We start from the raw sequence: 10001 nt of genomic DNA on the forward strand, positions 1-10001 counted from the left end.
AGGTAAAACGACCTACGGGGACATCCTTAAGGAGGCTAGATCTAAAATCGACCTAAAGGAACTACAGATCGAGGGAGTCCGGTTCAAACGAGCAGTTACAGGGGCTACCATTATTGAGGTCCCCGGAGCAACCAGCGGCGAGAAAGCAGATGCTCTCGCTGCTAAATTGAGGGAGAAATTAAATAATGAGGTTGTCCAAGTCTCCAGGCCTACAAAAACCGCTGAAGTCCGCATCTCAGGGCTAGATGACTCTGTCACGCCTGATGATGTGAAAAAAGCCGTGGTCGAAGTGGGCGGGTGTCACTTGGACCAAATAAAGTGTGGCGAAATCCGCCAGGACTTCTCAGGCCTAGGTTCCATTTGGGTCCGCTGCCCAATTACGGTGGCTAAAAAGTTGACTGATAGCGGTCGACTAATTGTAGGATGGGTATCGGCAAGGGTCCAACTGCTGGATCAAAAACCTATGCGCTGTTTCCGCTGCCTTGAAGCAGGCCATGTCCGCGCGCAGTGTCAGGCTCAAGAGGACCGCAGCGACCTGTGCTACCGCTGCGGCCAGCCCGGCCATAAGGCGGCCACGTGCTCTGCCACACCGCACTGCGCTGTTTGCGCGGCAGCCAAAAAACCGGCAGGACACACAGTTGGGAGCAAGACGTGCACTGCTGCCAAAAACAACAAGAAGGGGAAGAAGAATGGCGATGGCTCCCGAGCCCCCTCGCAATCCGTCCACCAACCCGCCACTGATGCGGCCGAGGGTGAGCAGGCAGCGCCAATGGAAATCTCATAATAATGGCGTTAAAATTTGTGCAGGTGAATCTCAACCACTGCCTCGATGCTCAGGATCTCTTGTTTCAGAGCATGGCGCAGTGGTTGGCACATGTGGCTATACTCTCCGAGCCATACCACATCCCCCAAAGGGATAATTGGGTTGGGGACCACGATGGCACGGCGGCGATTATAACTCAAACAGCTACTGGTTCACCGCCCTTCGAAAAGGTGGAAAAAGGGAAGGGATTTGTGGCCGCGCTCCTTGGTGGCATCACAGTAGTCAGTGTTTATTTCTCGCCCAATAGGAGTGTGGCCGAATTTGAAGCCTTTCTAGTAGAAGTAGGAGCGGTTATTGGTCGCTGTAATCCGCGTCCCGTGATTGTTGCGGGTGATTTTAACGCCAAGTCTGTCGCATGGGGATCCCCAGCAACGGATGTACGTGGGCGGGAACTAGAGGAGTGGGCGGCTGCGGCTGGTCTGGTGGTTGTCAATCAGGGTTCTGTCGATACATGTGTTCGAGAACAAGGTGGTTCCATTGTCGATGTAACCTTTGTTAATGCTGCCTTGGCCCGTCGTATTCAGGGTTGGGAGGTGCTTGGGAGTGTAGAGTCCTTATCTGACCATCGCTACATACAGTTCAGGGTCTCTGCACTCCCAGGTACTCTGAGCGGTCCAATTAGTCAGTCACTGCCAGGCGACGGTCCAAGATGGGCACTAAAACGCCTAGACAGAGAGGCATTGGTTCTTGCTGCTGAGGTCCAGGCATGGAACCCGTCTCCGGCGGATTCAATAGATGTAGACGAGGAGGCGAAATGGCTTGGCGAAGCAATGTCGAGAATTTGCGATGCAGCGATGCCCCGAGCCAAGCCTCTTCCTCCTAAACGTCAGGTCTACTGGTGGTCTCCGGAGCTCGCGCAACTCCGAGACTCATGTGTTGCGGCGAGGCGCCTCTATAGTCATCAGCGAAGGCGCAGGCTCCGAGATCATGCTCGGGAGACAGAACTATATGCAACATATAGAGAGCGTGCAAAAAGCCTGAAGATCGCTATTAAGCAGGCAAAGGAGGGCTCATATCGGGAAATGCTCGAAATGTTAAATAATGATCCTTGGGGGCGACCATATAAAATGGTCCGAAACAAACTTCGCCCTTGGGCTCCCCCCCTAACTCGAAGTCTGGAGCCGAATTTATTGCGAAATGTGGTGGAAGCGCTGTTCCCGGCCTGCGATAACTTCGCACCGCCGGCAATGGCGCCCCCCACTGAAATTGAAGGTGACGAGGAGGAGATACCCGACGTGACTGGTGATGAACTTGGAGCAGCTGTGCTAAGACTTAAGGCCAAAAACAAAGCCCCTGGGCCTGACGGCATACCGGGTCGCGCCTGGGTCTTGGCCAGCAATGCTCTGGAATCACGAATGCTGCAAATGTTCTCAGCCTGCTTTCATCAAGCCAGGTTTCCACGGCAGTGGAAGACAGGCAAGCTGGTTCTCATAAGAAAGGAAGGACGCCCGGCAGACTCTCCATCGGCCTACCGCCCAATAGTGCTGCTTGATGAGATTGCGAAGCTCCTGGAGCGCATAATAGCCAGCCGTCTCATCAAGCACCTCGCTCGTGTCGGACCTGATGTGTCAGATTGCCAGTTTGGTTTCCGCAGCGGCCGTTCAACGGTGGGCGCCATTCAGCGCGTTAAGGCTCTTGCTGACGAGGCGGTGTCCCGAGGCGAGGTAGTCTTGGCAGTGTCCCTGGACATTACCAATGCCTTTAACTCGTTGCCTTGGGGCTGCGTTAAAGAGGCGCTGCGGTACCACCAGGTACCAGAATACCTAAGACGGACAGTTGACGCCTACCTCTCGGACAGGTACGTCACTTACCCAGGACGGGAAGAGTGGGCAAGATACCCAATGTCTTGCGGTGTTCCACAGGGGTCGGTCCTAGGGCCACTCTTGTGGAATATTGGATATGATTGGGTCCTGCGAGGCGCAAACCTGCGAGGCATAAACCTCACCTGCTACGCCGATGACACTTTAGTGACAGCTCGCGGGAAAACCTTTAGGGAGGCCGCCATACTGTCAACGGCAGGAGTCGCTCACGTCGTCGGTCGAATCAGGCGATTGGGACTCAAGGTGGCCCTACAAAAATCGGAAGCTTTATGCTTCCACGGGCCCCGCAATAGGCCACCGCCGGATGCGCACTTAATGGTGGGCGGAACCCGGATCGGCGTCGAGTCCACAATGAAATACTTGGGCCTCACACTCGACAGCCGGTGGAATTTCCGCGCCCACTTTCAGCGCCTGACGCCGAAGCTGCTGGGAGCTGCTGGCGCTCTAGGGCGTATACTCCCAAACACGGGGGGGCCCAAAGCGTCTAGTCGACGGCTGTACATGGGGGTCGTCAGATCCATGGCCCTGTACGGAGCCCCAGTCTGGGCAGACATTTTAAAGAGAGAGGAGGTAGCTCTACTAAGGGCGCCTCAAAGGGCAATTACAACTAGAGCCATTAGAGGGTACCGTTCGATCTCTTTTGAAGCGGTATGTGTGCTGGCAGGGACTTTACCATGGGATTTAGATGCGAGAGCCCTCGCAGCGGTTTACCGCTGGCGCGAGGAGGCGCATCACAATGGAGACTTGCCAGCACCGAGAGAAATTCTAGGACGACGAGACGCCTTTCGACTAGAAATGGTGGAGGTTTGGGAGCAGAGGCTGGCGCACCCTAGCGCAGGCCGTCTGACCATTGAAGCGGTTCGCCCGGTTCTTAAAAAGTGGCTAGACCGGACACATGGCGTCTTAACTTTCCGACTGACTCAGATCCTCTCGGGACATGGATGTTTCGGGAGGTATCTTAAGGACAGAGCCAGAAGGGAAATGACCGCAGTATGCCACCACTGCGACTGTCCGGAGGACACTGCCCAGCACACACTGGAAGTGTGCCCAGCCTGGGAAGAAGAGCGCCGCACTTTAAGCGCTGTGGTGGGACAAGACCTCTCGCTGCCCTCCGTGGTCCGAAACATGGTGGACAGCGACAGATCGTGGAAGGCTGTGCTGGACTTCTGCGAGGCGGTCATGACGCAGAAAGAGATGGCGGAGCGCCGTAGGGAAGACGATCCAGCTTCCCAGCCGATGCGTCGCAAGCGCGTGGGGCGGCGGCGGCTCGCATATGACCGCCGACTTCCCCCTTAAGGGTTCCTGTGGGCGATAGGCTCGGGGACGTCTATCGCCTACACAAGGGTCCCTGGGGTGGCGAGCACGCCGTAATAATGGCGCGCAATTAGGGAGGTAGGGGGAATACTAAATTTCCTCCAGAGTCGTGTCCGGAGTCCGGACGGCCGCTGGCGAGGTTGCGGAAGAGTGCCGCAGTGTCCCTGTGACCTCGCGATATTGCGTTGAGCCGGCCAAGAGGGGTTTTAGTGGGTATACCGTGGGCCTCATTAGCCTATACGGGAGTCCCACATAACCACCCAGGCCCGTCCCCGCGCCTGGGTGGTATGCGTAACGCATTTTCCCCTCTATAAAAAAAAAAAAAAAAAAAAAAAAAAAAAAAAAAAAAAAAAAAAAAAAAAGGTTTTGAGTTAGGTTAGGTTTTGAGTTAGGTTAGGTTTTGAGTTAGGTTAGGTTTTGAGTTAGGTTAGGTTTTGAGTTAGGTTAGGTTTTGAGTTAGGTTAGGTTTTGAGTTAGGTTAGGTTTTGAGTTAGGTTAAGAAGGGCATCTGAGGCTGCCGATGCGACAGTTTCTCCATCAGCCCCCGTGGTTGATTTGCCGGATGATCCCTGGACCCCGTTGCCTGCCCCTGCCCCTGTTCCTGCCCCAAGGCCCAGGAAAACGGCAGATAAAACTGTAGCATCGTCGGGGTCAACGCTGATGCCCCCTGCCAGAACTGCACCAGGGCCAAAAGTGCCGCGGAACAGACAAGCGGCAACCAAACAGGTACCCCGGGCGGCACTTCCCCTTTCTGCGGAAAGGTCGAAAAACCCCACCCCCGCTCCCCGAGCGAAGAGGGTCCCTCAGACGGGGCCGCCACCACCACCGACGACTGCTTCTCTGACGTGGACGGAAGTAGTAGGCCGTAAGGCAAAGAGGAAAGCTAAGAAACCAACAGCTACAGCAGGCCAACCGGCTGTTAAACCAAAGCCGAAGCCGCGGAAACTAGTGGCTCCATCGACGGCAGGCATAGTAGTGGCTCTCAAACCAGAATCTGAGGCTACTTATGCGGGGATCTTCACCAAGATGACGACTTCGGTTGGTCTAGCTGAGGTGGGGATAGACCATGTTAAAGTAAGGAAAACGGCTGACGGGGCGCGTATCATCGAGGTTTCTGGTACCGACAATGGTAGGGCAGCCGACCTTCTGCGCGACAAACTGGAGGGACTTATCGGCAACGACGCGAGGGTATACCGGCCAATTAAAATGGCCGGCCTGAGAGTATCAGGACTCATGGAATCTGCAACCACGCAGGCAGTAGCCGAAGCAATATCAGCGAAGGGTGGTTGCAGACTTGACGATGTGAAGGTTGGTGCAATCCGTACCGGATTTAATGGGGTAGGATCGACCCTCATTAAATGCCCGGTGACGGCCGCCAGCAAGATAGTAGAGGGAGGGCGCTTGCTTGTGGGATGGGCGAGTGCACAAGTACACATACTAGACCCAGCACCGTTCCGCTGTTATAAGTGTATGGGGACAGGACACACACGCGCTACTTGCCCTTCACAAGTAGAGAGAGGGAACACGTGCTTCCGGTGCAGCAAGCCGGGACATAAGACCGAGGCGCCATTCTGCGCGGTGTGCCATCAGGCCAAAAAACCAGCCGGACACTACATGGGAGGCCAAGCGTGTTGCCCCCCACCGACTAAGGGTAGACAAGACCCCACCCGGCCCCAGGGGCCCGATCAGAGATCCGCCCATAGGGCTGACGAGGGACAAGACAGCATGGAATCGTAATGTCATCACGCCCTTACGAACTCCTACAGACTAACTTGAACCACTGCGCCCGTGCCCAAGACCTGCTCATGCAGGTAATAGCGGAGTGGGGCATAGGTGTGGCTGTGGCAGCGGAACCGTACTGTGTTCCTCCTCAGCCCAACTGGGTAGGAGCAACTGACCGGACAGTGGCTTTAGTAGTACCGGCTATTGGGGACCATCCTCCCCTGATTGCCGTTCATAAAGGTCCTGGAATAGCGGCAGCCAAACGGGGAAACCTTTTATTAATCGGCACTTATTTTTCCCCCAATAGGCCACTATGGGAATTCGAGGGTTACTTGGATGATCTAGGGAGGCTAATTAGGAGGTCAGCACCAACCCCGGTACTCGTAATGGGGGACCTCAACGCTAAAAGCGCAGCCTGGGGTTCCCCCGTTACCGATGTGAGGGGCGAAACCCTCAGGGATTGGGCGTTGGCGATGGGGCTTGCTGTTTTAAACCGGGGTAACGCCTACACATGTGTACGACAGCGGGGCGGGTCCATTGTTGACGTTACTCTTGCAACCCCTATTGTTGCCAATCGAATTGCGGACTGGCGTGTCCTAGAGGATGTGGAGACCCTCTCCGACCACCGTTATATACGAATGAGGGTCCACAATGCGCCGGTAGCCCCACCGATGCCCGGCCGAAGAAGAAATGGTTTCCCTAAGTGGACCATATCAAAGCTGGACCGTGAGATGGCGGACGAAGCCGCAATGGTTGAGGCGTGGAATAACCCTCCTCCAATAGCGCTAGGAGTGGATGAGCGTGCCTCACGCCTCCGCGAAAGTCTGCAATCAATATGTGACGCAGCAATGCCACGCGCCAGACGACCATCAGCAAAGAGGAGGGTGTATTGGTGGTCGGAGGAAATCGCGGTCCTCCGTATCACCAGTAACGCGTGCCGCCGCACATTCAATCGATGCCGACGGAGGAGGCATACTGAGGAAGAGGAAGAGGCAGCATACCAGGCCCTCAAAACGGCAAAAGAGGCTCTCAACCGGGCAATTGCCAAAAGAAAGGATGAGGCGCGGGAGGAGTTTCTGGCCACACTAGACCGGGATCCATGGGGGCGACCGTACAAGCTCGTACGCAACAAGATGAAGCATGCCCCCCCCCATGGACGCCCTGGAGCCGGAACTCCTCACGCGAATAGTGGAGGGCCTCTTCCCGCCGGCACCCGACTTTGCGCCGCCGGTAATGTCTGTCCCCTCAGCGGAACCGGAGGAACCGATGGAGATCCCCGGGGTCACTGATATCGAGATGACGAGGGTAGACTTCCGCCTAAGGGGATGTAAAAAGGCTCCTGGGCCTGATGGAGTACCTGGGAAGGTCCTCCCTATCGTGCTAAAGCATCTCGAAGACCGGATTAGGGAACTCTTTGATGATTGCCTGAAAGAGGGAAGGTTTCCAAAATGCTGGAAAGAGGGTAGGCTATGCCTCCTCAGGAAAGAGGGCCGCCCGCCGGACAGTCCCTCCGGATATCGGCCTATAGTACTCCTTGACGAGGTCGGGAAGATGTTGGAGCGCATCCTGGCTGGCCGCATTCTCCAACACCTCAGGAACACCGGACCGAACATCAGTGACAGGCAGTTCGGGTTTCGGGCGGGGCTGTCCACAATGGACGCACTTACCTCTCTGAGGCAATTTAGTGAAGATGCGGCGGGAAGAGGAGAGGGTGTCGTGGCGGTGTCACTTGACATTGCCAATGCCTTCGGCACCCTCCCGTACACTGTGATTAAAGAGGCACTTCGGTACCACGAAGTGCCTCCATACCTGAGGAGGATTGTGGAGCACTACCTATCTGAGAGAGTAGTGCTCTACGAAATGAGAGCGGGTCGTCGTGAGCGCGAAATGGCCTGTGGTGTTCCACAGGGGTCAGTCTTAGGACCTCTCCTGTGGAACATCGGCTATGATTGGGTGATAAGGGGGGCACAGCTTCCCCGCATGTCCACCATATGTTACGCGGACGACACAATGGTGGCTGTGCGGGGAAGAGAATTGGGGGAGACCCTGAGGAGGGCGGCGGTCGCCACAGAACTGACGATCGGCCGCATACGCCTGCTTGGGTTAAAGGTGGCCCTCCCGAAGACAGAAGCGATAGTCTTTGGGGGAAGAAGATGGCGCCTACCCGCCGGCCTGACGATCCAGGTGGAGAGAGAACCTGTCCAGGTCAAGGCCAACATCAAATATCTTGGCCTTGTCCTGGACAGAAAGTGGGACTTTAGGGAACATTTCACCCGACTTGCTCCCAGAATTGTAGGCACGGCCTCTGCCCTAGGTAGGCTGCTGCCCAACGTGGGAGGACCGAGAGCCCCATGCCGCCGCCTCTTTGCGGGGGTTGTAAGAAGTATGGCCCTATACGGGGCCCCGATTTGGGCGGACCGGTTGTCGAGGGGGAACAAATCCCTACTCCGGCGGCCGCAAAGGGTGGTGGCCCTAAGAATAGTTAGGGCCTACTCAACGGTCTCCCATGCAGCGGCGTGACTCCTTGCTTGCACCCCTCCATGGGAGCTCGACGCCCAGGTCCTTGCGGAGAGATACGTGTTGAAGGCGGAGGCCAGGGTACGAGGAGAGCGCTTGGACCCAGAAGCGGCAGAGCGGGCAGACCGAGAGGCTAAGGTTAGGCTCCAAGAGCGTTGGGAGGCCAGCCTGGAGGACTCCCCCTATGGAACACACACCATAGGGGCAGTCCTCCCTCATATGGAGGAGTGGTTGAAGAGGAGGCACGGGGCCCTATCATATAGGGCAACGCAGGTGATGACCGGACACGGCTGCTTCGGTCATTACCTGCACAGCATAGGGAGGGAATTAGGGCCCCAGTGTCATGAGTGCGGCGACCCTGAGGACACGCCCCAACACACTTTAGAGGTATGCAGTCATTGGCAGGAGAAACGCCGCGCTCTAACGGCGGCAATAGGAACGACGGATCTCTCGCTGCACAGCGTCGTTGCGGCCATGCTGGGCAGCGAGAGAAAATGGAAGACAGTAGTCTCCTTCTGCGAGGAGGTCATCTCGCAGAAGGAGGCAGCGGAGCGGGAGCGCGAAAACGCGATGGACGCGCCCCCGATTCGTCAAAGACGACGAGGGAGGAGACGCGCGCAGTACGCTGCGGCAAACCGCGTCCTTCCTCAGTAGGGCCAGTGGGTTGGGGCTCACATTGCACGGCCCTACACGTTTGGGGGGAGAATCTGAAGCGTCCCTGATTCTCCCCTCCTTTTGTGCGGGTTCCCCGGCTTAATGCCGGGAAAAGACGGGGGGCATGGTGGAAGAATGAATGCGCGACCCCATTATGCCCCCAAACAACGTCTGAGAGGGTGAGACGCCGGAGTGGGGTTTAGTGGGTATTCTCTTTCACTCCCTCTCGCTAGGAGAGGGGGCTGAATAGAGGGAGTCCCACATACCCCCCCAATTATGGCCTTCCCCACGGCCGGGGGGGATGCGTAAAAGCATTCCCCACTCCGACAAAAAAAAAAAAAAAAAAAAAAGGTTTTGAGTTAGGTTAGGTTTTGAGTTAGGTTAGGTTTTGAGTTAGGTTAGGTTTTGAGTTAGGTTAGGTTTTGAGTTAGGTTAGGTTTTGAGTTAGGTTAGGTTTTGAGTTAGGTTAGGTTTTGAGTTAGGTTAGGTTTTGAGTTAGGTTAGGTTTTGAGTTAGGTTAGGTTTTGAGTTAGGTTAGGTTTTGAGTTAGGTTAGGTTTTGAGTTAGGTTAGGTTTTGAGTTAGGTTAGGTTTTGAGTTAGGTTAGGTTTTGAGTTAGGTTAGGTTTTGAGTTAGGTTAGGTTTTGAGTTAGGTTAGGTTTTGAGTTAGGTTAGGTTTTGAGTTAGGTTAGGTTTTGAGTTAGGTTAGGTTTTGAGTTAGGTTAGGTTTTGAGTTAGGTTAGGTTTTGAGTTAGGTTAGGTTTTGAGTTAGGTTAGGTTTTGAGTTAGGTTAGGTTTTGAGTTAGGTTAGGTTTTGAGTTAGGTTAGGTTTTGAGTTAGGTTAGGTTTTGAGTTAGGTTAGGTTTTGAGTTAGGTTAGGTTTTGAGTTAGGTTAGGTTTTGAGTTAGGTTAGGTTTTGAGTTAGGTTAGGTTTTGAGTTAGGTTAGGTTTTGAGTTAGGTTAGGTTTTGAGTTAGGTTAGGTTTTGAGTTAGGTTAGGTTTTGAGTTAGGTTAGGTTTTGAGTTAGGTTAGGTTTTGAGTTAGGTTAGGTTTTGAGTTAGGTTAGGTTTTGAGTTAGGTTAGGTTTTGAGTTAGGTTAGGTTTTGAGTTAGGTTAGGTTTTGAGTTAGGTTAGGTTTTGAGTTAGGTTAGG

This window comes from Cydia amplana, chromosome Z, assembly GCF_948474715.1.
Source record: "Cydia amplana chromosome Z, ilCydAmpl1.1, whole genome shotgun sequence".
In the NCBI taxonomy this organism is placed as follows: domain Eukaryota; kingdom Metazoa; phylum Arthropoda; class Insecta; order Lepidoptera; family Tortricidae; genus Cydia; species Cydia amplana.